We start from the raw sequence: 25,424 nt of genomic DNA on the forward strand, positions 1-25,424 counted from the left end.
ATGCCTGCTGGTGTTGGAGGCTGGGATACTGGGATGCATTGGGGGAAGGGAGGTTGGGGAGAAGCTCTGTGCTGTCTCTTGAAGATGGGGTCAGAGAGGATTGGGAGAGCACAGTAGGCTTGTGCTGCAGAGCTGTTGATGAGCCTGGGGGGCAGGGTGTTGGATCTGGGGAAACGGAGAAAAGATGGTCTGCCACAAATCTTTTTCTGAAGGAGACATATTGTCTTGGTTTTTCATGTTGCCTGTGTTTCTATGCTTGGAATTGTGCATCTTTCATGGACTGCAGTTGTTTGGTTTGGTTTTTTTCAAGACAGGGTTTCTCTGTGTAGCCTTGGCTGTCCTGGACTCACTTTGCAGAGCAGCCTGGCCTCAAACTCACAGTGATCCACATGCCTCTGCCTCTCAAGTGCTGGGATTAAATGCAGGAGCCTCCTAGTTTGGCTTTGGCTGTAGTTTGAATTGTGAATTCTATTGAGTGGGCGTTTGAGTCTTTGTTTTCTCCACTGGTTTGAGATCAATGAAGTGATGCTTGAACTTCCATCTTGGGGCCACTTGATATTGCATTCTGGATGAGCTAGCTGAGGTGGCCCAGGTTTGTCTATGGGACGACATGGACTCTTACTTCACCAGAAGACATTCTTCCTGAGGTGGCAGCGAGGAAGGTGGCTTGCTAGTGTTAGTGGATGTGTGGCTTCAGACGTGAGAAGTGTGGGCCCTGTAAGCACTTAGTGAGATGTTGAAAGTGACCTTATGGAGGAATGCACTCTCACCTGAAGAAAACGCAGACGTGCCATACAGGTTTTTTTTTTTAATTAAATAATTTATTTATTTTTCTTTTTTTTTTTCCTTTTTTTTTATTAATTTATTCTTGTTACATCTCAAAGCTTATCCCATCCATTGTATCCTCCCATTCCTCCCTCCCCCCCCCATTTTCCCATTATTCCCCTCCCCTATGACTGTTCCTGAGGGGGATTACCTCCCCCTATATATTCTCATAGGGTATCAAGTCTCTTCTTGGCAACCTGCTGTCCTTCCTCTGAGTGCCACCAGGTCTCCCCCTCCAGGGGACATGGTCAAATGTGAGGCACCAGAGTACGTGAGAAAGTCATATCACACTCTCCACTCAACTGTGGAGATTATTCTGACCATTGGCTAGATCTGGAAAGGGGTTTAAAGTTTACCTCCTGTATTGAGATTATGAAAGTTAGGGCTCTGAAGGATGGTGGGGGCATGACCTCTGACTCGGGTTGAGTGGCCAGGAGGCACTCTGATAGTGTTAGAGTGCCAGAGGGAAGCAAAGTTATAGCTTCTAACCTGGGTAGACTAAGCTCCACACAATGGGAAAGAGGGTGCTAGAGGGCAGGAAATGTGGTTTCTGACCTGAGGAGTAAGCTCTGCGCATGCCCTGAGACACTGACTGTTAGGGAACTAGAGAGTGGAAGGTGTAACCTTTGACCTGGGAGGATAAACTCCCTGAGGATTCTGAGGTACTGGGCTTAAACACTTCTTTTCATTTTTTATTGTGACTTTTAAATTTTGTTTATTATGATTATGTGTGTGTATGCCATGATGAGGATGCTGTTGGAGGTGGCATGGATACCACAGAATGCAAGTGGAGGTCAGAAGACAATTGTTTGTGAAGTTGGTTCTACACTTCCAACTTTAATTGGGTTCTAGAGTCAAATTAAGGTGGCGAGGCTTGCCAGGCAAGCCCTATTTTCCACTGAGTCATCCTGCTGGTTCTTAAACTTTTAAAGTAGCTAAAACATATGTGAGTATTATGTGCATACATATTGTAGTTATATACAGTCAGGCATATATGCTATTAATACCTATTATAACTTCATTGGGTGATTAAATGATTAATAACTGGATGAAATGTTGGGAGTAGTTGTCAACCATCAGAAGTCATGGTAATAACCTCTATAAACTTTTCTCCTATAAATTTTCTGTTCATCATAATTTTCATGACACACAAACCTTTAAATCATATGTAAATAATACATAGTTAAGAATATAAAACAATTTTGCTTAGGTTTTTCTGAAAGTTTTCATTTATAAACTTCATCTGTTCTGTTTTTTTATGAGAAGTTAAATACAGGTTTCTTACCAAGGTATTGGCTGATTGTTATTTGGGTGAGAATTATGACTTTCAAGACAACTGCACACTGAGCAGTTCTCAGTTTGCAATTCCCAAGCTCACTGCCTCAGGCTCCTTTGCTGGTACATCAGCAAAACAGGTTTTCCTAATCAAGAGACTCCTTAGCATTGAAGGTCCTGCTCCTAGGGGATAGGTGTGCACAGTACCTGCCCACATGAGCACCATGGCCGCCTGGCTGAACTTCTGGCATGCAGAGCAAGTATTATCATTTTGACCTACAGTGTCTACCAGAAACAGGGTTGTTATCAAACGTTGGCAGCAAAGGTGTTTTCACTGGAGTAGATGCTACGGTGCAGCTTAATGTTATTCTTAGCCTCGTTGTTTCTAAGTCTGCTTCTCTAGCTCTCCAGAGAGCTATGTGACTTGCTTATATTTTTAACATATTCTCTTTCTGCCTAAGCTAGTGATTATGAATTCTATTATTTGTAACAAACAACTATGTGCAATGGTATTACCTTCATCTCCATTTGCCAGATGAAGAAATTAAAACTTCAAGAAATGGAGGGAGAAAAAAATCTATGATCATATAGCTAATAAACAAATGATACACAAAACACAAGCTCCAAGGCTTATAGGTTGAAGTCTGGAATCTTCCACAATGCCATGTACATTGTTATACATTGTTTTATGAAAATTATTAGCAATTAGCTAAAAGCTTAGACCATGTAATATCCAGAAGTATTTAAATTTAAGATATTCAGTATTTACCACAAAGTAAGCTCATCCATGAAAGTAAAGGTTATTTTTTAATTAGTTACAACATAGCTACTTTGTCCACTCCCAGTCATGGGGCCATTCACAGCACATGACAGTACTGGGGCTTGGAGGCTTCTAAGCTGTACCTGTGTAGTTCAGGGGGCCAATCACAGAGGAAGGAAGAAGCTGGGCTTGGTGACCCCATTGCCTTCACCCAGTGGACGTTGAAGCCATTTATTAGCCTCCTCAGAAATGCACACACCATTCTGGGCATGGTGGCACACGCCTTTAATCCCAGCACTCAGGAGGCCGGGGCAGGCGGATGGCTGTGAGTTCGAGGCCAGCCTTGTCTACAAAGCAAGTCCAGGACAGCCAAAGTTACACAGAGAAACCCTGTATCAAAAAGTCCAAAAAAAGAAAAAAAAAGAAAGAAAAAAAGAAAGAAAGAAAGAAATGCACACACCACACAAGTCCAATGTCTAAGTGAAAACCTTGTTTAAATATAATAAGAAATAAGTGTTAAATATGCGGATGAACACTTAAGACGTTGCTAGTCAGTTGTGTGACGCCTCTGAACGACACTATCACCAGCTGCTGGGCTGAGTAACTGGAAAGTCTAAAAGAGCTTTTGAGAGAAACCCCAGGGTCTAGGGTTCACACTGCCACCCTGCTCTGAGATTCAAAACGTAATCAAGTATGCTTCAAGGAAATGACTCCTTCTGCAGGAATTAGGAAAACTGTTAAATTCCTTGTTAATTCATAGCAAGATACAAGTTTGGGTGTCTTAAGTACTTCAAATAAAAATATTTTCAAATATGTATTACTATCTCCATGTGCACAGATATTGTTTTTGTTTTTAAAAAGAAAAAGGAAGACATGTTTTACCCAACAGACCATTTCTCTTTCTGGAGGAAGTATGGGAGTTTGTGTTATACAAGGAACTTTTGAAGTTCTGATTCATTTCCCTTTAAATCATCCAAATATTGCTTTTTATGGGCTATGGAGTGGCCAAACAGTCTCTAAGGGGGTGCTAAAACTCTTGAGCCTTGCTTCCTTCAAATAAAAGTAAAATAAAGTTTTTAAAGGAGGAAGCAGGTTCTGTGTGAGTCTGTATGGACTGAGAAGCTTCCCTCAGTCCTAAGAGATGTGAGTTCTGCATGTTCTAGGCTCTTTTTCCTGTTTAATAGTTGACTTCACACAAAGACTTCCTTTACAGCTTAAAGCACATCTTCCTTTCAGAAGCATAAACATTACTTAACCAAAGCACCTTTTATTTTCTCCATCAGGAGCCATGTGGAGATGTTTCAAAGTGAAGGCAAGGTACCACTCTACACCACATGTTGTTTATATACCTAGAACTCAAGGGATGCCAGCTGGAAAATTACTCTGAACTAATGGCAATTGACTTATTTAAGATCACCGAGTGATTCAGATAGTGGTGAGTACAGTCCACTGATGGATAGCTACAGCAGAACAGCAGGGAGCCTATTTCCCTTTGTTTTAGTTAGGGTTATTTTTGCCATGATAGAACACCATGACCACAATAACTTGGGGAGGAAAGGTTTTACTTGGCTTACATTTTCATATCACTGTTGATCATCAAAGGAAGTCAGGACAGGAACTCAAACAGTGTAGGAACATGGAGGCAGGAGCTGATGCAACAGCCATGGAGGGATGCTGCTTATTGGCTTGCTCTCCTGGCTTACTCAGCCTGCTTTCTTATAGAACCCAGGACCACCGGCCCAGGGATGGCCCCACCCACAATGGGCTAATTGATTGGCACTCAGGCCAATCACTAACTAAGAAAATGCCTTACAGCCAGGCCTTATGAAAGCATTTTCTCAATTGAGGTCCTATTCTTTCAGATAACACTAGCTTGTGTCAAGTTGACATAAAATGAGCCAGCACACCTTTCTTATCTTCATTGCTAAGAATAATGTCTCTGGCTGGTCAAAAAAATCAGATTACTTTTGTCTTAAAGCATTCCTTTACCTTAATTCTCTAATGGCCTAAAAGCTTAAGTCCTGTGGGGGGGAAAGACCAAGACTGAATGAAGTATTTCATCAAATGTTAGCTTGATAGTTCACCAGTTGGAACAGCAGAAGAAATCTAACAGCAATTCTACATTTCCAGGCAATTGGTCAAGCCACTGTTTAGGTTTTTGGAAATCTCACACCATAGCTACCGTAAGCAGAAGTCAGAGGGAAGCAAGGAGAACTCAATTCATTCTCCCTCTTTCATGCAGTGCCATCTCTGGGCAAGTGACATGCTTAGCACTGTGTATGCAGCAATGGACCACGGAGAAACTTATAGTGAGAGGCCTGTTGGACAGGGCCATGGCTTTTTAGTAATAAATACTACTTTTGCAATGAACCACGGAGAAACTTACAGTGAGAGACCTGTTGGACAGGGCCACAGCTTTTTAGTAATAAATACTACTTTTCCTTTGTGGTGTGTTTATGTTTTCAGGAGAAGGCAACATGGAAGTACAAAAGTTCACTGAGTTCTCTCCAGCTTCAGTCCTTCAATGATCAGTCAAGGTTTGAATTTCCTCAGATCTACCTGGGATGTGATCCACTCGTTCATTGGCCATGTGCTCTTAGTCTATCTCAACTTGACCTTACTGATTCCCAGGTGCTGTCCTTGTCTCCTACTTCACGACAAATACCAAAGCCATTTAATTTGTATTTCCTCAACTCTTTTCTCTGGCATTTCCAAATTTACATCAGTTTTCTACATTTAAGACAACTTACCCCCTGAAGTAGTATCTACAACCTTTAAAGAAGGATTTGAAAATGATATTAAACATTGTCAAAAACATGTCAGGCTGTTCAGGAAATCTGTAAATAAAATACAAGAAATAAAAAAGAATATCTTCCATAATAAAGTGAAGCGTATTTTGACACTTTGATAAATGAGTTTGATATTCAATAAAAATGGAAAACGCGAAAAAAGAAAAATGGAAAATATATGTAATATAATAGTTCAGAAACAGATTCAAATGCCTATCGAGTTTTGGCTTCTCATGAAGGTGACATCAAACTGGGTAAAGAGGGAATAATTCAAAGAATGATGTTGGGGAACTGGTAGGCCACTAGAAAAATATAAAACTCTATTTCCCTCATCAAAAACAAATTCCAGATGCATTACTCAAGTGTAAGAAATAAAGGAGTTACAGAAAGACATGAGGAATGGGAATCCACCTTATGTCCTAAAATAACTTTTAAAAAGTCAACAAAAATGTGAGAAATCATGATTTTCACACACTGGATGACAAAGGGCAGCAATCCCTGGGAGACAAGACACAAGTGGCCAGAGCCCAGGATTACTCAGTTTGCTGCCTAAAGAATCTCCAGGTCACGCCATGGGGAAGGCAAGTAGCTAGCCCAGCAACTCACTACACAGAGAAGATGAGGCCCAGAGACCACAGGTTGCTGGAGGCCGGCAGGGAGGTACCCTTCAGAAGAAGCCAAGAGCAGGGGCTGAGAATTTCAGAATCTCTTCAGAGAAATCAACCCCAATACCCTTAGCGGACATGTAGGACGTCAACAAGCAGAGGTGGCCAAGGCCAGGAAGATGGCCATCTGATAGGACTAGGAAGCATGTCTTAGAGTGGGCTCCAAATGATCTTATTCTCCCATCTAGAAACACCTCAGGATTGACAGAGCATCAAGTTTTCCTCTTTAATGGGAGGAATTTTTCCTTCAAAGTATTGGTCTTGTCTTGACTTACAAGATCTAAATGGATAAGAACCAGACTCAAGAATCAGTTCCGAACATAGCTAAATAGTAGAACACATGCTTAACAGTGTAGTGCAAGTTCCTGAATTTGATTATTTTGTTTTTTGTTTTGTTTTTGTTCATTTATTTGTTTGTTTGTTTTCAAGACAGGGTCTCTCTATGTAGCCTTGGCTGTCCTGGACTCACTTTGTAGACCAGGCTGGCCTTGAACTCACAGAGATCCATCTGCCTCTGCCTCCTGGGTGCTGGGATTACAGGCGTGTGCCACTGTGCCCTGAAAACTTGATTTAAAAAATAGATTCTTTTATCATACAATACATTCTGATTACAGTTTCCCCTCCCTTCATTCCTCCCAGATCCTGAAACATCCTCTCTCCCCTGGATCCATCCCCTTTCTATCCCCTTTCAGAAAAGAGCAGACACCCAAGAGACCACAGCCAAACAGGACAAAATGAGATACATTACAAAGAGGCAAAAGCCATCATATGGAGACTGGACAAGGCAAGCCAATAGGAGTAAAAGAGTTCCAAGAGGAAGCAAAAGAATCGAGGATGCACCCCATTCCACAGTTAGGAGTCCCACAGCTATAATGTGTACGCAGAAGACCTGGTTCAGACCCATGTGTACCCCGTGTTTACTGCTTCAGTCTCTGGGGGCCCTATAAGTCCTGTTTAGTTGATCCAATGATCCAAAATTTCCTGGTGTCCTCCATCCCCTCTGACTCCTATAATCTTTCTGCCCCATTTTTTCAAGGGATACCCTCAGCTCCAAGGGAAGGTAACCAATGGAGACCTGTGGTTTAGACTATCTCTCTGTATAATGCCTGGCTGTGATTCTCTGTACCCGCTCTCATCTACTGCCAGAGGAAGCCTCTCTGATGACAAGGCACCAATCTAGAAGTAGATGACAAGTATAGCAGAAGATAATTAAGAATCATTTCACTGGTTTTTGGTTTGGCTCTACCCTAGGTCTCTGGGCTCTTTGGCTTTCAGTTCCTGGCCATCTAAACAGTGCCAGGCATGGGCTCCAAATCATGAAGTGGGCCTCAGGTTAAATCAGCCATTGGCTGGCCTCTCCCACAGGTTTTGTGCCACCGTTACCCAGGCACATCTTGCATGCAGTACTGATTGTAGGTCCAGGGTTTTGTGGCTGTGTCGGCATCTAGGTTTCTCTTTTGGTTGAATGCAGAGCATCTTCCCACACCAAAGAGAGTTGAATATCGGAGTCAAGGCTCCACCCGGGTACCACTCTTGATGTTCAATGAGTGGTGTGCATGTTGTCCTTGGCAGTGGATGCTACTGTCAGTTTGTGAGAGCAAGACTTGAAGTTTGTATCATGTAGGTCTTTCACTTGCTTGGTTAGAGTTACTTCAAGATATTTTCTATTATTTGAGGCTATTGTGAAAAGTCCACTTGTCATTTGTATATAGAAGGGCTCCTGATTTTTGTGAATTGATTTTGTATTCAGCCACTTTGTTCAAAGTGTTTATTATAGCTGTAGGAGTTGCCTGGTAGAATATTTAGGGTCACTTATGTATACCATCAGATCATCTGCAAATAAAGATACTTCTACCTCTTCTTTTCCAATTTGTATCTGAAAGTGTCACCTAAGAGCAAATTTTCAGCATTAAGGGAATTTATGTGCGCCAGAGGGAATAATGGCAGGGAATATAAGAGACAAAGACTGGCGACAGAGGACACGGGAGGAGGGGAAGGAAACAAGAGTGAGGAGGAAGGGGTGTTTGTCCCAGGGAGGAGGATTGGCGGGGAGTGGCAAAGAACTGACTCTGGATAGAGAGGAGGCAGATGTGGCCCATAGGCAGATGACAATTTATAAAGGTAAAAGGGGAAACCCCATGTTAGGGGGATGTGTTTTATTTTAATTGGGCGTGTTAATTAGGTGAGCGGGGGGGGGGGGCCTTGATTTCTAGAGTTTAATACTTTGATAGCTGGACCTTGGTGGTCAGCCTCAGGAGAAGGAAATGGCCACATAAGGGAATAGACCTTGGGTTGGGGGTTAGCATAAGGAATGTAATCTAATGATTTTTGGTTAGACAGAGGGAATGGGGGAGAAGGGCAAGGCCTGCCAGAAGTCTGTTTGCCACTCTTGGGTTGTCTAGAGTCCCTTCGGTGTCCCCTTAATCTTGCCCCTGCATGGGGCAGTCCTCAGCTGACAAAGATCACATGCCTTCTCATGAGGCAGTTTCATACCCCACACTTGCTTGGGATGAAAACAGAAACATGTTTACATAACATAACCAAAACTTTCATTACAGAGGGAGGAATGGGAGAAAGAGAGAGAAACAGAGAGAGAGACACACAGAGAGAAAGAGAGACAGAGAGAGAGAGAGACAGAGAGAGAGAGAGACAGAGACAGAGACAGAGACAGAGAGACAGAGAGACAGAGACAGAAAGAGACAGAGAGAGGGAGAGAGAGATTCAGCCACTGGACTTGGCATAGGCCTTTGAATCCTCAAAGCCCACGCACCAGTGACATACTTCCTCCAAACAAGGCTACACCTTCTAACCTTTCAAATAGCGCCACTCTCTGGTCACTAACCATTCAAATATATGAGCCTATAGGGGTCATTCTTACACAAACCACCACACTCTCATTCAACTTAAACGTGATAATAACTATTTTTCTTTCGTTCAGTCTCTCACATTTCGAAGGCACTCTTTATCCTGCTATGAAAGTATTCTAGATCAAAAGCCTGTTCACTATAATTTCATATCTAACGCCCCCCCATGGATCTTCTCCAGCAACAATGACAGAAAGCAGTCCAGCTTTCACAGTGTATCATTTGAGGAATTCTATTGCCTGTCTCCACATAATCTTCAGCCTCATCTTCTATGCCTTTTCACCACCCAGCATTGCATAAACCAGGAATGGTGGTGTCCACCTGTGGTCCCAGCAGTAAGAAAGTACAGAGAAGGGAGTCAGAAGATCAAGGCCATCCTTGGCTACATAACAACATCAAGGACATGAGATACAGGAGATACTATTTTAAAAAAAACAAGAATAAGAACAACAAAATCTATTAATGGGCATACTTAGAGCTCATAGGCATTTAAAGACCCAGTTCCTTAATCAGTAGAGCAACAGATACAGCTCAGTTATTAAAGTCACAGTGGCTCTGGTCACACAGCTCAGTCATAATAGCAACTACTGCCAAGCCTGATGACCTGAATTTAATTCCCAGGACACATATGGTAGAAGGAGAGAACTGAGTCCCACAAGTTGTCCTCTGACCTCCACATGCCCACTGTAGCATAGGCACAAACACACATGAGATAAGTAAAACTGCAATGAAATCATTGTGGATTTTTAAAAAATTCTTTATAAAGCAATGATATTAAATGGTCTAATGATGTCATTCTAAAGAACAAATAATTAAAGCAGGCATCAGACTAACATCAACATTTAAAATACTTTTTCCTGTTGTTTGCTGTGAGACTGAAACACATGAATGTTCAGTTCAGCCATAGATTCTATGAGAAGACACTTTGGGCTCCCTGAATTGCAGCTACACATTGCCATGAATCAGAGGGCCACACATTGGTCTGTCCTTAGCTCTATTCTTTTCCATTGTCTTGCTTTTCAGTTCTTGTTTCAGTGAGATTTGCTTTATGATATTGTACGTTTGTGTATAGCTGTTAGGGTCCCTCTTAAAGCTCTGTTCATTTCTCTAAAAATGATTTGGCTAATATAGGCCACTTGTATTCTGTAAAGCCACTGTGTTCTTTTTAATTTCTAAAGGGAAACACTGTATTAAAATTTTATTGAAATTTTTGAAAAAAAAAATAAGCTCCATATCAATTTGAACTTTCCAATCAACCAAGAATGAAAACAAGGATCCAGAAAGATGGCTCAGCAGTGAGGAGTTCTGACTCTTTACAGAAGACCCTGGTTCACTTCCCAGTGCTCACAAAACAGGACTCACAATGCCTGTACCCCATAAGTCTAGGCCTAAGGGATCCAGAACCTTCTTCTGGCCTCTAAGAGCCCTTCCACACATGTGGTTCACATAGACGTATATGGGCGCACACACACAAACATAGAAAAATAATAAATAAAAGTAAAAAATAAAAATTAACAAAATCCTCATGTTTTAAGTTGTCTTCACCAACCCCTGTGTTACATCCTTGTTTCTGCATTAGCCAGAACTTAATCGTGTGAACTTAACCACCTTTGTGAAGAGCTGGGAAAGACGTCCTGTAGCCTAGCTCATGGGCTTCCCAAGTGCACCAGAACACTGCCTTTGTGCACTCTGTACAGGCTGTCTTTGTATATCCAAATGCTGATTTCTGTAGCCAAAAATGTTAAGTCCAGGCAGGACTTTGTTTTTGGTTTTTGTTGTTTGTTTGTTTTGAGTTTTTTAATTTGTTTTTGTTTTTGTTTTTTTGTTTTTTAACTTTTCCAGTGAATTTTTATTAGTCGCTGCATCTTGATTCAGGGTCCCAGTAGGGACCATCATATACACGGGTCCCCTTTACTGTCTGGGGAGAAGGGCAGAGAACAGAGAAGAGGTGGGCAGAGCCAGGTCAGATCTTCCAAGGAAATGTGCCCTTCCGCTCTGTGGTCATCCCAGGCTGAGACCTATGATATGGAGCCCAGGGACTTGTACGTGCGTGGGCACCACTCACACATGGAGACATCACCCCTTTGAGGCCATTGCCTTCTCGCAGCGGTGGAAGTCCAGAGAGTTCTACCAACAGTTCTTGGTCTGGTTCTGTTTTAGGAAGCAGCTGTCAAAGGGGGGCAGCCTTGTAGTTCTTGATCTTAGTCTTGATGCCTTCAGCCATGGTGCTGACTCCTAAAGCCTGCCCAGAGCAGCGTTAGTTCACTGTGACCCTTAGCAGAGAAGCCAATGTCTGGATTTTGGTATTGTGAAGCACCACCTGTCTCAATGTTTTGTTCTCCATCGCCTTCTGATTGGCTGAACAAAGAGCTGGCGGGCCCATAGCCAGGCAAGGGAGAGAGGTGGGAACTTCAGGCAGAGATAGGGAGTTTTAGAAAGAAGCAGAAGGCAGGAAGGTTCGCCAGCCAGATAACAGAGGAAGAAACGGTGCCTTGACTAAGAAACTGAGAGAGGTAAAGAGCCGTGTGACAGAACATAGATTAATAGGTTAACATAGGTTATCAGGGCTAGTTGGGAATAACAGTAAGCTAAGGCTTAAAGCTAGTGTAAATAGAGTCTCCTTGTCATTATTCGGAGCTGGGGTTGACATATAAAAGTCTGTAAGCTTTTATTGTGCATGTATTTCGTTAAAGTGTTGTAGTTATAAGCCTAACAATTTGATATGTAAGCTACTCTGTCGCTGAAATTTTTGGCAAGAAGAGAAAAAGTTACTGCATCTAATCTTCTGTCTTCTAGAACTTTATTCTCTTTTGTAAAAATGAGATTTGAGGGTTTGCAAACACTCCCTTAAAAAGATAATCACTTCCCAGTACCATCTCTGGGGGCAGTCTTGGCTTTGATTGACAGTGTATGTGACCGGAAGCAGAAGATGCAATTCCTCACCGGAAAGCAGGTGGCGTGGCTGTATATGTGGCCTCTTCATAGAACAGGTAATTTACAGACTGAAAAGCTGTGGGTGATTTTCTAAGGCCACCTGCGTCACTACTTTAAGAGGCCAGAAGCACTTGAGAGGCCACGGAATTCGCATGGAAATGTCTTGCTTTAAACACCAGAGAATGCACGTACATTCCAAAGCCAAGATCTTTCTCACCAAGAGCTTCCCCGTGGGTTGAATATGATTCCTGAAGGTATAATTCTTCACTTTTATTTATTATTTATTTATTTATTTTCTTCTCCTGAGAGACAAGTCGATCATGAAGACTAAGGAGCCCAAGGACTGTGGCTTGCCCAGAGTTGAATTCCACACGAGAAAACTGTTATCCATGTTTAACCTGGGTCTGAAGAAAAGCAGTGAAATGCTTTTCCTGGCAGGCAGAGGGCACCGGAAGGAGGCAGCTGGTTTACCTGAGTGTGAATAACTAAAATTCTTTAAATCGCAAGATACAGTTTGTCAGGGAATACTTGCTAGTGCCAATGGCAACACCAAAACAAAACAAAACAAAAATACCCAAAACAAACAAACAAACAAACAAAAAAGAGGAGGGTGGGGAGCAGGAATTTAAGTCTATAGAAATGCTGAGCTGCATGGAGCTGCGCTGGCCCTTAAGGGCCAAGAGAAGGTCTCTCTCAGCCAGGTAATGACTGCATGGGCCCCATAAGGAGATGGTTAAGTCAAACTGTGAGATAACTACATTTAGGAGGGGAAAAAATGTCAATCACACTTTGCCTTTGACACAAGGAAATTCCTTGAAACTGAGAGTGGAGGGTGGAAGGGAGGGAGAATGTCTCCTGATGTGGGTGGCCAGGAAACCAGGGGCCAGAAAAGCATGAGAGAAGAGAAGGAGAAAGAGACAGGGGGGGAGGGGACGGCCCAAGATTGAATTCTAATCCAAATGCTGTGAGGCGTTCACACCAGGCCTTGGGAGAATATTAACAAGGTTACGGAAGGGGGCGGGGGAGGGGGAACTTTAGCCCCAGGAATTATTAGTGAATACGGAATTATATTTGCACAAACACTACCAGATGCAAGGAGCTAAATGTCCTGCAGATGTGGAAGGGGCCAGCGTATACTCCAAATAGGCAGCGGCTTTATTTGTTTTACCCGTCTGTCTTCCAGAGTCAGGGCAGCTTGTTTTTGAGGGGTTACATTTCTGGAGTGACCACCACACACACCATGAACCCCGGTTCCCCAAATTCTGCTTCATCGGCTTCCATCATGCCTCAGCCCAGAACCATGCCTGTGGAGTAGGCCTGAGGCAGGTCTGACCAGCCTCAGCAGCTTATGTCTTTGTGGAGGGGGTGAGTAGGAATTTCCCGGAAAATGAAAGAGATCAGGGATAGGTACCTCTGAGCCGCTTCAGAGAGGAGCTGTGAGTACAGATACAACCCGCAAACAAAGGAGCCAAGGCATTTTTGTCGTTCCATGAACTATTGTACCACCCACCAGCTTAGGTTCATCGCTGCTGGGAAGGACACTACTTCCGGTCTAACTTTGGACAAGACACTATTTTCAGGGAGTCTCCTGAACAGAAGCCACGGAATGCCTACGGTAGCCCCTTTGAGCAACCGTTGTGAGAATATTGGATTGTCGTGGCTCAGTGGGTAAAAGCTCTTCCCAACAAGGCTGAGTTTGATTCCAGACGCCCACAGAGTGGAAGGTGAGAACTGGCTCCTACAAGTTGTCCTCTGACCCCCACATATGCACCACGGCCCAAGCATGTGCCCCTCTCCAAGGCCCCTCCCACTCACAGATAAATACATACAATATAATAAAAACATTTAAGGATGAGAGTATAGCGGGACACCTTTCAGAACACTGATGTGACATGTAGGAGCAGGGACTCTTGACGCTAGCCTCAGAAGTCCTCGCAGGGGCTCTGTCACTGTTGGTTACAGCCCTGAGTGATTATATGCTTTTATACAGCTCGGCAAGCTAAAGCCCTTAATGCCAGTGCGTTACCATTGCCCTGAACGCCCCCGTCATTTTCCTCTGGGTAGGATGGTATGCAGTTGGGTTACTTGAGCAGAGTGGAACACATTATACGGGTCACGTGGCTTTGCTGTAGAGTTGATTGCTGGTTGTATTTTTATTAGTGGATTCCAGAAACACTCGTATTGGCTGCTCACTCAGTGATCTGGGCAGCCAAGAGATATCATCATCGGCCATGTATGCAGCTCTAAAATTAGCATGGTGGTAGAAGGGAAGCAAGACTTGAAATGCAAAGCCAGAAGCTTGCCTCTGCCTCCCTCAGTGCTGGGATTTAGGCATATTTTAACTGAACTTCAAAACTTTCTTCCCTAAGGAAACCACCAGGTTAATGGTAGGCTTCACAACCCTATGTGCAATTCTTACTCCCTTGTTTGCTGTAGGCAACTCATACCCACATGGACTACTTACTCATAGTCTCATTCTTCTGGGAAGACAGGATCAACAATGCCTTCTAATCTTTGCTCTATAAATGCACATTTCAATTTCAAAACATTATAAGGACCCAGCAGAATTTCCAACCATATAATGCCTAAAACGAGTTGAGGTTTTATTCATTTATTTTTTATTTTTTACTTCAATGCAACTCAGCATCTATCTTGTTGCCTTAAAAATGAAAAGGGAAATAAGTTAATTTTGTATCCAAACAGAACACTTCACTTCTGCATAGAACAAAAGTCCTTGGGTCTCCTGAACTGGCCCCCTAGAGTCTTGTGTATGGCTTCAGATCCTTAGGTGTCAAAGCAGCATATGGTACTGCCTCCAAGTCTGTTGCTGTAAAATTGGATGGTGTTATTTCTTTCCCATTGTAAAAAGTCCCATGAGCCCTGAGAGACAAATGATTAATGACTGAACGCTCCTACACAAACATAAATACTTAATAAAAATAACCCCCCTTTGCCCTAGTGATAGGCACCAATGACCTGATGCTAAGCCTTGATCCAGTCTTAAAGCGCCTGAGATACTTTTCTCCTGCTGCGGAGAAGCTGGGCTGGCGTCTTTTGACGTCCTCCACTGACAAGTCCCCCGCTCCTGCCTGTTGGCTCAGACTTTACTCCCAGCAACGGGAAATCAGCTCTCTGTTTATGGAGGGTGTACACATGGGACACCTCCAGTGCGGGCCACGGAGGGGTCAGTATAACTCCTCTTTTTCAAGCAACACGCCTGCTTGACCTAGACCGCAACATCGTTAGGAAAGTTGTGTGGGATCGAAGGTTTTCATCACATTTTCATTCAGGTTAGAGTCTTCCTGGGAGAAACCGCCGCACAGTTGAAAAGATCATCCATGACAAGCACGTCTCTCCCGACTGCTGCACCTCATGTGTACTTGGAGAGAAATCCACAAGGAACTAGGTTCAGGCCAATTTTGAGTGTACTTTTTGTCTGCTGACTATAACCCACTCTTCTCTTAAGGTAGAACACAACCATGTCAAATGTCTGAGCTCGAGTCTGATCCTGGAGCAAATTTCAAACACCCTGCGTGGATTCTCAGGCAACTCTGATACATAGCAACTGGTTTTGCCTTCCGTGATTTTCCTTTTTTCCCCCTTGGAGCAGAGGAGCAGCTGAGGAAGGGAGTCCTGGCAAGAGAGAAGCACCAGAAGCTCCTTGTGTCTCGGGCCCGGTTTCACACGCCAGAACAAAGCAAGGTGAGGGGCCTAAGACATCGCCCGGCAGATCTGCACCCGGGAAGCCTAATAGAACCAGTTGAAAGCGATACAATCTTATGCATATATTCAAGTTCCCTCAGGCTGTGTCCTTATACGGAAAGATGGACAAAGTCCACAGAAAAAAAACAGAGCAGAGGGAATGAAGTTAGCAGCAGTGCACCTTAGAGGGCTGGATTCAAACATTAGTCCGAGAGGCAGGGCCCGGTGTTTGATGAGTTTTGTTCCATCTCAGAAGTAATAGTGGAGAGTAACTGATGGAACAAAACCTGTGTTCCAGAAATCCTGCCGTGTAGTTGTAAGTATCTGGCCTCACTGTGCTGTCTCTGCTATTTTTCCAAGTGCATATCATTCACATACAGAAATTGGATACGTCCTTAGACCTGGACGTCCAGATCAGCAGGTCCAGCTTATACTTCTCATGAGCTAGGCTCTGGTTTCAAGCTCTCCAACTAAATAAAATTAAAATGAAAATAGTTGGCCAAGGTCTTCATTTATACAAGCTAAGACTAGATCACAATTACAGTTGCCCCCGGACACAGTGAGGAAACTAGGGTAGAGTCCGGTGACTTTTCTGGGAGGAGACACTGGAGTCCAGGGAAGCCGATGTGATCAGTATTTTCAGAACAAAGAGCCCAGGAGAGGAAGCAAGAGAAAGGACCAGCGAGAGCTTCTGGGATCTGTAGTTTCCTACAAGGTTTCAGCAGAAGAACTGCTCAAGCACAGAGAAAACAACCTTAAAGGACAATAAGCTCCGAAGTCCCAGGATGCACAGGGTCAGGACAGTAGCTGTTCCCATCACCCTGACTTGAAACCCTCATAATCCTTGGGTAATAAGCACCTTCTAGTCCGAGCTGTGGGGAAGGGATTAAAATTGAGCTAAATGTTGTCCTGATCCTGCTGAGCAAAGACTGAATCAGGATCTGTGGCATCCAGTTTGTTCCTTAACCCTTCTTTGCACTCCAGAACAGTTTCTAGCACTTTTTAAGATTGAACTAGGAGTGTTGTACATCTGATGGAAAATGACCAGAAACACAAAGAATCAGAAAACATAATAGTGATAGGGAGAAATAAATCCTCTTCAAAATTACTCAAAAATGATCCAAATTATAGCATAAAGAAGGCTAGTAGAATACTTGTGGTGACTGTGTTTCAAATGTTCTCAATGTGAGAAAGGGGCTGAGACTATGCCTTAGCAGTAGAGCATCTGCCAGCATACGCCACACTCTGTACTTCAGAAAGAAAGGATGGACACCCCACAAACTTCCTCCTTCCACGACAGCATGCCCATTACATCATTGTAATTAAGGGCTTGTTTACACAGCCATGCTGATGAGACGTCACGGGTGTGGCATTTCTAGGAGACACAATCTCACAGCAAATTCCCCATTCATCGTGTGTGTGTGTGTGTGTGTGTGTGTGTGTGTGTGTGCGCGCGCGCGCGCGCGCACGCATGAATTTGAAAGAGAGCAAGGGGTTCATGAAAGAATTTGGAGGGAATTTCAGAGCACTAAAAATGGTTTAAACAAAATAAAGTAGAGACACATTTAGTAGGTCAGGCAAAGATAATGAAAATGTTTCTACAAAATGTATTTGTAGCTGGGCACCTTTGGACCACACCTGTAATTCTGACACTGGGGAAGCTGAAGGAAAGATATGAAGACAGGATAGCCTGGGCTCTACTGTAAAAACCTTATTTCAAGCCCTCACCTGAAATAACGTCTAAATATGGAAGCTAAAGCATCTAAGGTGTAAAATGCACCAGACGAGATTCACATCAGTTTAGACAACAAAGGTAAATTGATATGTGGGTTTGGAGGCACAGAACTAGAAGAAGCTATTCGCCATGCAGCACAGAAGAACTAAAGACACACACACAAAAGGGACTACGTGGCTGGTCAAACAGACCAGTAAGGAGGTAAGGCAAGGCAAAGCACAAAATATTGAGGAAATAGCAGCTAAAACTTTAGAAATACCCAATATGCTTCAACTATAGGAAACATGAGAAAACATGAGAGCATCAAGGCAGGTCATAGTCAAATTGCATGAACAAGTGAATGTTCAGAAATGCTACAAGATGTTTTGATTAATACTGTTATTAATATGTTAATAATTTTAAAATTAAATTGCAATTTGTATCTATAACCTTAGAAGTCAAATACACAAAGGAAATCTCTGCTGTTGTCTATGAAAAAGGAAATAAAGTAAGCTAAACAAAAAAATAAAATAAAATAAAACCCTACTCAAATAGCCCATTTACTATATTTAGATATTGGAAAAATATAATGAGACATGAACTCTCACCAATTTGAAGGGTTACTATAAAAAAGGATAAAAGAGAAACATTGACCAGAAACATGAATGTGAAAAAAAGAACACTTGTTTTCTGTTGATAGTAAATTGATCAACTATTATGGAAAACTGTACAGGTACTCATCAAAAAACAAAGAATAAAATTACCGTATAATCCAGTAACCCTATTTCTTTATATTTAACAAACAAACAAACAAACAAACAAAAAAGGTTGAAATCATGCATGTATGCCCTCCTGTGTTGGTTGCAGTTATATTTATTTGCAAGAGCCAAGTTCTAGAATCAACCTAAATGTCTATCAGTAGATGAATGGATAAAGAAAGTATGGTATCTGTGTACAATGCAGCTTTAAAAAAAGAAAAAAGAAGATGCTTTCACTTGTAATATGAACAAACCTGGAAGGTGGCACAGTAAGACAAGACAAGACAGACAAATGCTCATAGTCTCATTTGAATGAGGAACACTCAGAGGTCAAACTCACTGGAGCACAAGATAGCATCACGGCTATATAGGCTTGACGGAGGAAAGCTGGGATAACATTGGTCAAGGATATGGCAATTTAGCTAGGTGTGAGGAACAAATTCAAGATTTGATTGGACATCCCTGAGACTGTAGTTATGAACAGGGTAGTACAAGTTTATGTCTCTAAGAGAGGCTTAAGTCACTCAACATATACACAAAATAAGTGTGAGAGGCAATCCATACCTAATGGCTTGAGGTAGCCATTCCACAGTATTCTCATACCAAGATACCATGCACACAATAAATTTATTTACATAAATTATATATAATTTTTGTTTGCCAATTAAAATATTAAAGGAACAAAACTGTCACACTAGAATTTTCTAGTCCTCTAAATATTTAAAATGAAAGTAAAATACTTTTTCAGACTAACACATGCACACACACACACACACACACACATGCGCACACACAAACAAATGATAAAACTATAGATTGAGAAAAATGTAACAAAATCCAATAACCATACTTAGTTCTTCTTTCTTTTTTTTTAATAATTTATTTAACTTTATTTTAGTGTGAGGGTGTCAGAGCCATTGGAACTAGGATTACAGACAGTTGTGAGCTGCCACGTGGTGGCTGGGAATTGAACCCGGGTTCTTTGGAAGAGCAGACAGTGCTCTTAACCACTGAGCCATCTCTCCAGCCCCCTAGTTTTTCCTTCTTTCTTTTCCTTTTTTAATAGAAAATCAGTTGAGGATGCGAGACTAGCATGAGCAAGGCTCTGGGGTGTGAGTCCTAGCGTAACACTACAAAACAAACAAAGCCACAGCCTCTACCAAAGTGACCAGAACAAATGTCCTTGAGTGGATGAATAAGACGTATAGAACTCTTATAGCTGATATCATACGTGATGATAAAAGACTACATGCTTTTTCCCGTGAGATCAGCACCAGGTGGTGATGTCTGCGCCATACACATATTCCAAATTATACTGGAAGTAACAGCATAATAAGGGGGGAAATGAATGGCATCCACATAGAGAAAGAGGTGTAGGGTGTTTCTTCTCATATGCCAAGACTGTATACATCAGAATCCCAGGAAGAAAAAACCTCTCTAGAACTAACTGATGGATTTAGTTTGATTATAGAATACAAAATCAGTACATAAAAATTAATTGTATTTTTGTACACCAGCAACAATTAGAAACTGAAATATAAAGTATCATTTATAGTAGCATCACATGAAACATTTGGTTGGCCTGACAATGAATGGCTCACGTTCGTGTATTATAAACCACAAAATATTAAACACTTAAATATGGGTTCACGGACTGAAAGATTCACTAGTTAGTATGTCAGTCCTTCCAGAAGCAAACTGGGTTCAAGTGCATCTCCAGCCAAACTGCTACTGGCTTCTTTTGATGAAATCAACAAATGAGTTATAAAATTTATATAAAAAGGCAAAGGCCTTAAAATGCTCGATAGCACTTTGGAAAGACAAAACAACATTGAAGAATTCATGCTGCTTTACTTCATCACATAAAACCAAGAGGCTGTATGGTACTGGTGTTGGGAAACACAAAGAGATCCACAGAAGACAGTCCAGAAAGAAACCTGCACATGTGGCAAACTGGCTTGGCAAAGACAATTAAGTAGAGAAAGAACAGTCTTTCCATCAACGATATGTTAACAATTTGTGTTCCTTTAAAAGATGTATCTCAATCCATAATGCAGCATGTGCTAAAAATTACCTCAAAATGGCATTACCATCTAAGTGTAAAACCTAAAAGGATAACCCTTGAAGATGTTGCTTGCTGGACCACTTGATGTAGGCTCCAGGCTTCGTGACATCACCACCCTTAGTACTTCAGTAAGTGCCTGAAAAGTGAAATAGTCAATGTTTGTTACTGACCTCACACCGATAAAGTTGAGGCCTGATAGGACAACATCATATAATGCACAATCTATGTTCAAATTTCCTTAATTAATTGCTTCGATAATATCCTTTTCTTGCTATTTATTTCAATACAGAAATAAGTCCAGAGATATGCACTGTATTTGTTTGTGTGTGTGTGTTTGCGTCCTATAATCTAGAGCAGACCCCCCCACACCCAAATTTTTTTATTTTATGACCTTAATAGTTTTCAAAACCTTGTGCCAGTTATATTGAAAGACACCCAACACCATGGATCTAATTAATTTCTCGTCTTCGGAGGCAGATATTTTGTGCATGCTATACGAGGGATCATGTATATCCCTCTTCCAGTCCCAGCACATACCGCTCGTGTCGGGCTGCCCCACTGGCTGTTGAACCACTTGGTGAAGCATCTTCTGTCTCCACTGTGAAGAAACATACCCTCTATGATAGCTCTTCTCAATCTGCATGTTACGTTCTCCTCAGGCAGCTCACCGGTGACAAACTTTATTTGAACCAGTGATTGAACTGGTGTTGGAAAAATGATAAACTTGTTATCTTAATGTCCACTTTACATATAATAATTGGTATCCTTCTGTAAAGGAGGGATTGGCTTCTCCTGTTTCCTTTTATGGTATCAGCATGCCTGCATCGACCTTAAAAATAAGCGTGCTTTATCTTAATGTATTACTACGTGTTGCATAATTCCATCTATCCGATATGTTGCATGCTATTCTCAAACCTTCCCGAACATAGCCATAGGCAACCTGCATGCAAGTCCAGACAAAGCATGGATGATACACATGTGACAACGCGCACAAGACCCACATGGCCAAGCTAGACAAAACCCCAGCAGTGAGAAGGGAATGTGGGCACAAAGTCCCACCCCTCTCCAAGAAACCATTTGCAATTGGTACCTTCTGGGAAAGACAGAAAGTGGCTTTCTTCAGTAGAGTGATGCTGAGCACATCAAGAACATCTCTAGAGCAGCCTCACTCGCAGGAGTAGCTGAACGGCACAAAATGGACTCCATGTTTTTTGTGCCTGTTTCTGTCCATTTGTTTGTGTGTTTTTTTTTTTTTTTTCCCTATTGTTTTCGGAGGGGGGCAGTCTTCTTTGAGTTTTAGTTGTTTGGTTGTTATTTCACTGTTTTGCTTTTCAGGGAGGTAGAAAGAGCCTGAAGTTAAGTAGGTGGGAGGTTGGGGGGATCTGAGAGGACTTGGAAAAAGGAAAAGAATGTATGTATTTTTACAAATAATTAAAAATGTAACAATGGTATTTTTAAAGGCACCTGTAGGCCTGCAGCTGAGCACAGCAGGCCTGTCTTCCCAGGCTGTGAGCACCCACCTGATCTCTTCCTTCAAAGGTATAACTAGCCATTTGCACCTGAAGCCTTGTTTGAACCAGCTTCAAGGAAGCCAGCCTCCCAGGTGCACCCAGTGCTCCTGGCAGGGTGCATCCCAGGTGCTCCCAGTGCTGCTGGCAGGGTGCATCCCAGGTGCTCCCAATGCTCCTGGCAGGGTGCATTCTAGGTGCTCCCAGTGCTCCTGGCAGGGTGCATCCCAGGTGCACCTAGTGTTCCTGGCAGGGTGCATTCCAGGTGTGCCCAGTGCTCCTGGCAGGGTGCATCCCAGGTGCTCCCAGTGCTGCTGGCAGGGTGCATCCCAGGTGCTTCCAGTGCTCCTGGCAGGGTGCATCCCAGGTGCTCCCAGTGCTCCTGGCAGGGTGCATCCCAGGTGCTCCCAGTGCTCCTGGCAGGGTGCACCACACCCTCCTCCCATTTCTGTGTTTCCTTACCATTTCCCACTCCAAAGTTACGTTTCTCTTTTTAAACATGAGTGTCCAACTATCAAAACACATCTTTTTCTTTAATCCTATTTTATTCCTGAAGACAAATATAGTTCCGGTTCTCTGATGCCTGTCCTAGCAGCAGGCCCACTAAGTTCTAGATTGTATAGTAGGTCACTTATACCTGATCCTATTTGGATTCTGCTTGAATTGGTTTTAATTCTTCTCACCAGTATGGTTATGTTGTCAACATTGTATATGTGAGTTTTCTTACTTCTGGTTACAGTCAATGTTTGCTTCTTTTGCCTTTTGAGTTTAGTTCAATATTTATCCTGTATGTATGCACCATGGCCCACTCACGTGGAGGTCAGAGGACAATTTAAAGGAGTCAATTCTCTCCTTCTACCATGTGGATGCCAGGGATCAAAGTCAGGCCAGCAGGTTGGCACCAAGTACCTTAGAGTAAATGAGCCATTCCTGTAGGCTTAGATTTTTCAAAACTGCTTTATTTAGAGTTCTTAAATGCTTTAACCTTTCTAAGATAAGAAAGGTTAACAGGAAAAGGGGCCTGTAGACCTATTGTCAGGATACCAGCAGTCTAGTCCAGTAGCAAACACCAAACAGCAACATGAACCAGCAGTCATGGCACGATCCATCAGAAACAGCAAGGCTCCAGCCAATCAGCTGGAGTCAGTGGAAGTGGCCAGAATCAGGCAGTAAGTTCTTTGGTGTGTTTCTCTCTATGAAGTGAAGACCAGTGAATCATTGCATGGCATAGCAATGCGAAAACATCCTCTCACTGCTGAGGGGTACTATTTATATTCTTTCTAAATATCATGTGCCCTCTCAAGTGTTTGTTTTCAGCAAAACATCACATGCCCTCTATCAAGACAACTCCAGAAAACATTGTATGCTCGCATGCTCTCTCTCTCTCTCTCTCTCTCTCTCTCTCTCTCTCTCTCTCTCTCTCTCTCTCTCTCTCTCTCTCTCTCTCTCTCTCTCTCTCTCTCTCTCTCTCTCTCTCTCTCCTCTCTCCTCTCTCCTCTCTCTCCAGCTTCCAGAAAAACATCACATGAAACAATCGAGTTTTTAAAGAAACCAGAAACTTCCACTTCACATCCCACTGGCCCCTTGTTTAGTTTTGAATCTTAAAGTTCTTGTGATCCAAAAGTTCAGTCTATATCAGAGGATACATGGATGGCTAGCACATCTCTCCCACATCATAGATATTGGTTGCCCCTTGGGTGAACATTTTTATTTCTGGTTTATCTTTTGCTTTGGGTAAACATGAGGAAGTGTATACACATGGTTTTACTTCTGTCTTCCACCGCAAAGGTAACATGTTGTCTGTGCTGTCTCATCTTCACTTTTGTTTTCCATCTCGAGCATCTCTTGGCAGTCACTTTGTAACGGGTCATGGAGGCCTTTATACAACTTCATGGCTGTTAGAGGAGCATGCCCTAGTTTTTCAGGCTCCTATGAGAGGACATTGAGTTGTTTTCATTTTTTTTCCTTTTTTAAATGGTTTTATTATCATAGCGAATGGTTTTCATTGTATAGTGTTTCATTTTTGTGGAAGTGTGTTTTAGTGTTTTGTGTCCATAAGTATATTCAATTGCTAGGGCTGCCTAATAAAATTACCCTAGACTGTATGGCTTCAGTAACAAAAATCTATTTTTTCAGAGTTTTGGGAAAGAGCCAGGAGCCAAAAGTGAGGTGTCATCGAGGCTGGCCTGTCTTTTTAGCTTGCAGATAGCTATCTTTCCCTGTGTCTTCCCCTGACCTTTGTAAATTATCTGTGTCTTAATCTTCTCTTAGAGGGGCAGTAGTCATATTGAATTAGAGCCAACATAAATAGCACTTTTCTTTAAGAAACTCCTTAAAGGTTCTGTGTCTAAACAGTTGAATGCATTTTCTTGAGTGCAGGGCTTTGACATACACATTTGAGGTTGCTACAGTTCAGTCTACAACAAAGAATAAGCACCAGGCATTGTCCAATTCCACTTCTCTGGGTTTTTATGCAGTTTTTCATTGGCACCAGTAACCACACACTTATTTTCATTTTTCTTAAAATATAGTACCTTCAGAAGCATTGCCTATCAGCAGCCACACTGAGATTTTTTTCTCTCTCATACTGAAGGGTATAATTTTATTCCTCAAATCCCACGACTCCCTGGTGAGAAACTCAGGCTCCATTTCCACAGATCCCATTTACACTGGCATGTTTTTCCTTCCCGCCAAGGGCTTCTATAAAACCTAACAGAAACAGTTCTGATGCCAGCCGGAACACACACCCTTGAGACACAAACGCTGCCCTCCTCGCCCCCCCCCCCACCCCGCCCCTTCCTCCACCCCATCTAGACGTTCATTTACAGGCCCCTATCCCTGTGCATCTCCTCTGCTAGAAACCGGATTCTGCAGTGTGGCACAGGTGAGCTTTCTAAACTAAAGAGAATATGCAAATATATAAACAAGTAGATGCTAAATGTGTCTGGAGGGAGCCAGGTCTCCAAGGCTGAGAGATGAGAGGTGAATCAAACATGCTTCTTTCTAGAACTTGAAGTGAGGGGTGCAGGCAGACGTGCTTAGGGCTCAGGAAATAAGAACTAAGTGTAATTTTTTCAGACTGCTGTCCCTTACAGTATACGCTCATTTTAGGGGTTTTGTACCTAGGGAGAGAGCAACACAAGCGGTTGTTACTGCTACTTTTGGCCTCCTTGATTTGGGTAACACACGGTATGACCTGTAGTTCTCAGGGGTGAGCTGTCTCTCAGCCTCCATCAGCTTCCGTGCAGTGTTAGCTCCAGTGATTCCCCCTCATAGTCTTCTGGTGATAAACAATTGAATATTATAGATTTTTATTTTGCAAGTGAAACTTCATTCTAAAAACTATTATATAGAAATATTCTGCATTTCTAACTTTTAATTGCAAAAAACTTCTTTCTGTATCAAGTTGACATGGCATTGATATAATTGATAGAGCTATTGATGTCACTGTGGGATCAGTTATTAAAAACCAGGTCCCCACCATGTGAGCTTATCCTATTGACAGGTATGGAACTTTCTGAAGCTGCTGTCTAGGGGAAGGAAGTTAGAACATCGGAGGCAAGTC

The 25,424-nt window shown here is 42.4% G+C and overlaps 1 pseudogene; it reads right to left on the minus strand.

The window, feature by feature from the left end:
- Window positions 1-11,141: 11,141 nt before the first annotated feature.
- On the minus strand, window positions 11,142-11,402 carry LOC127206652 (cytochrome c oxidase subunit 6B1-like; annotated as a pseudogene).
- Between the last annotated feature and the right edge of the window lie 14,022 nt (window positions 11,403-25,424).

Source organism: Acomys russatus, chromosome 23 (genome assembly GCF_903995435.1).
Source record: "Acomys russatus chromosome 23, mAcoRus1.1, whole genome shotgun sequence".
NCBI classification, from domain to species: domain Eukaryota; kingdom Metazoa; phylum Chordata; class Mammalia; order Rodentia; family Muridae; genus Acomys; species Acomys russatus.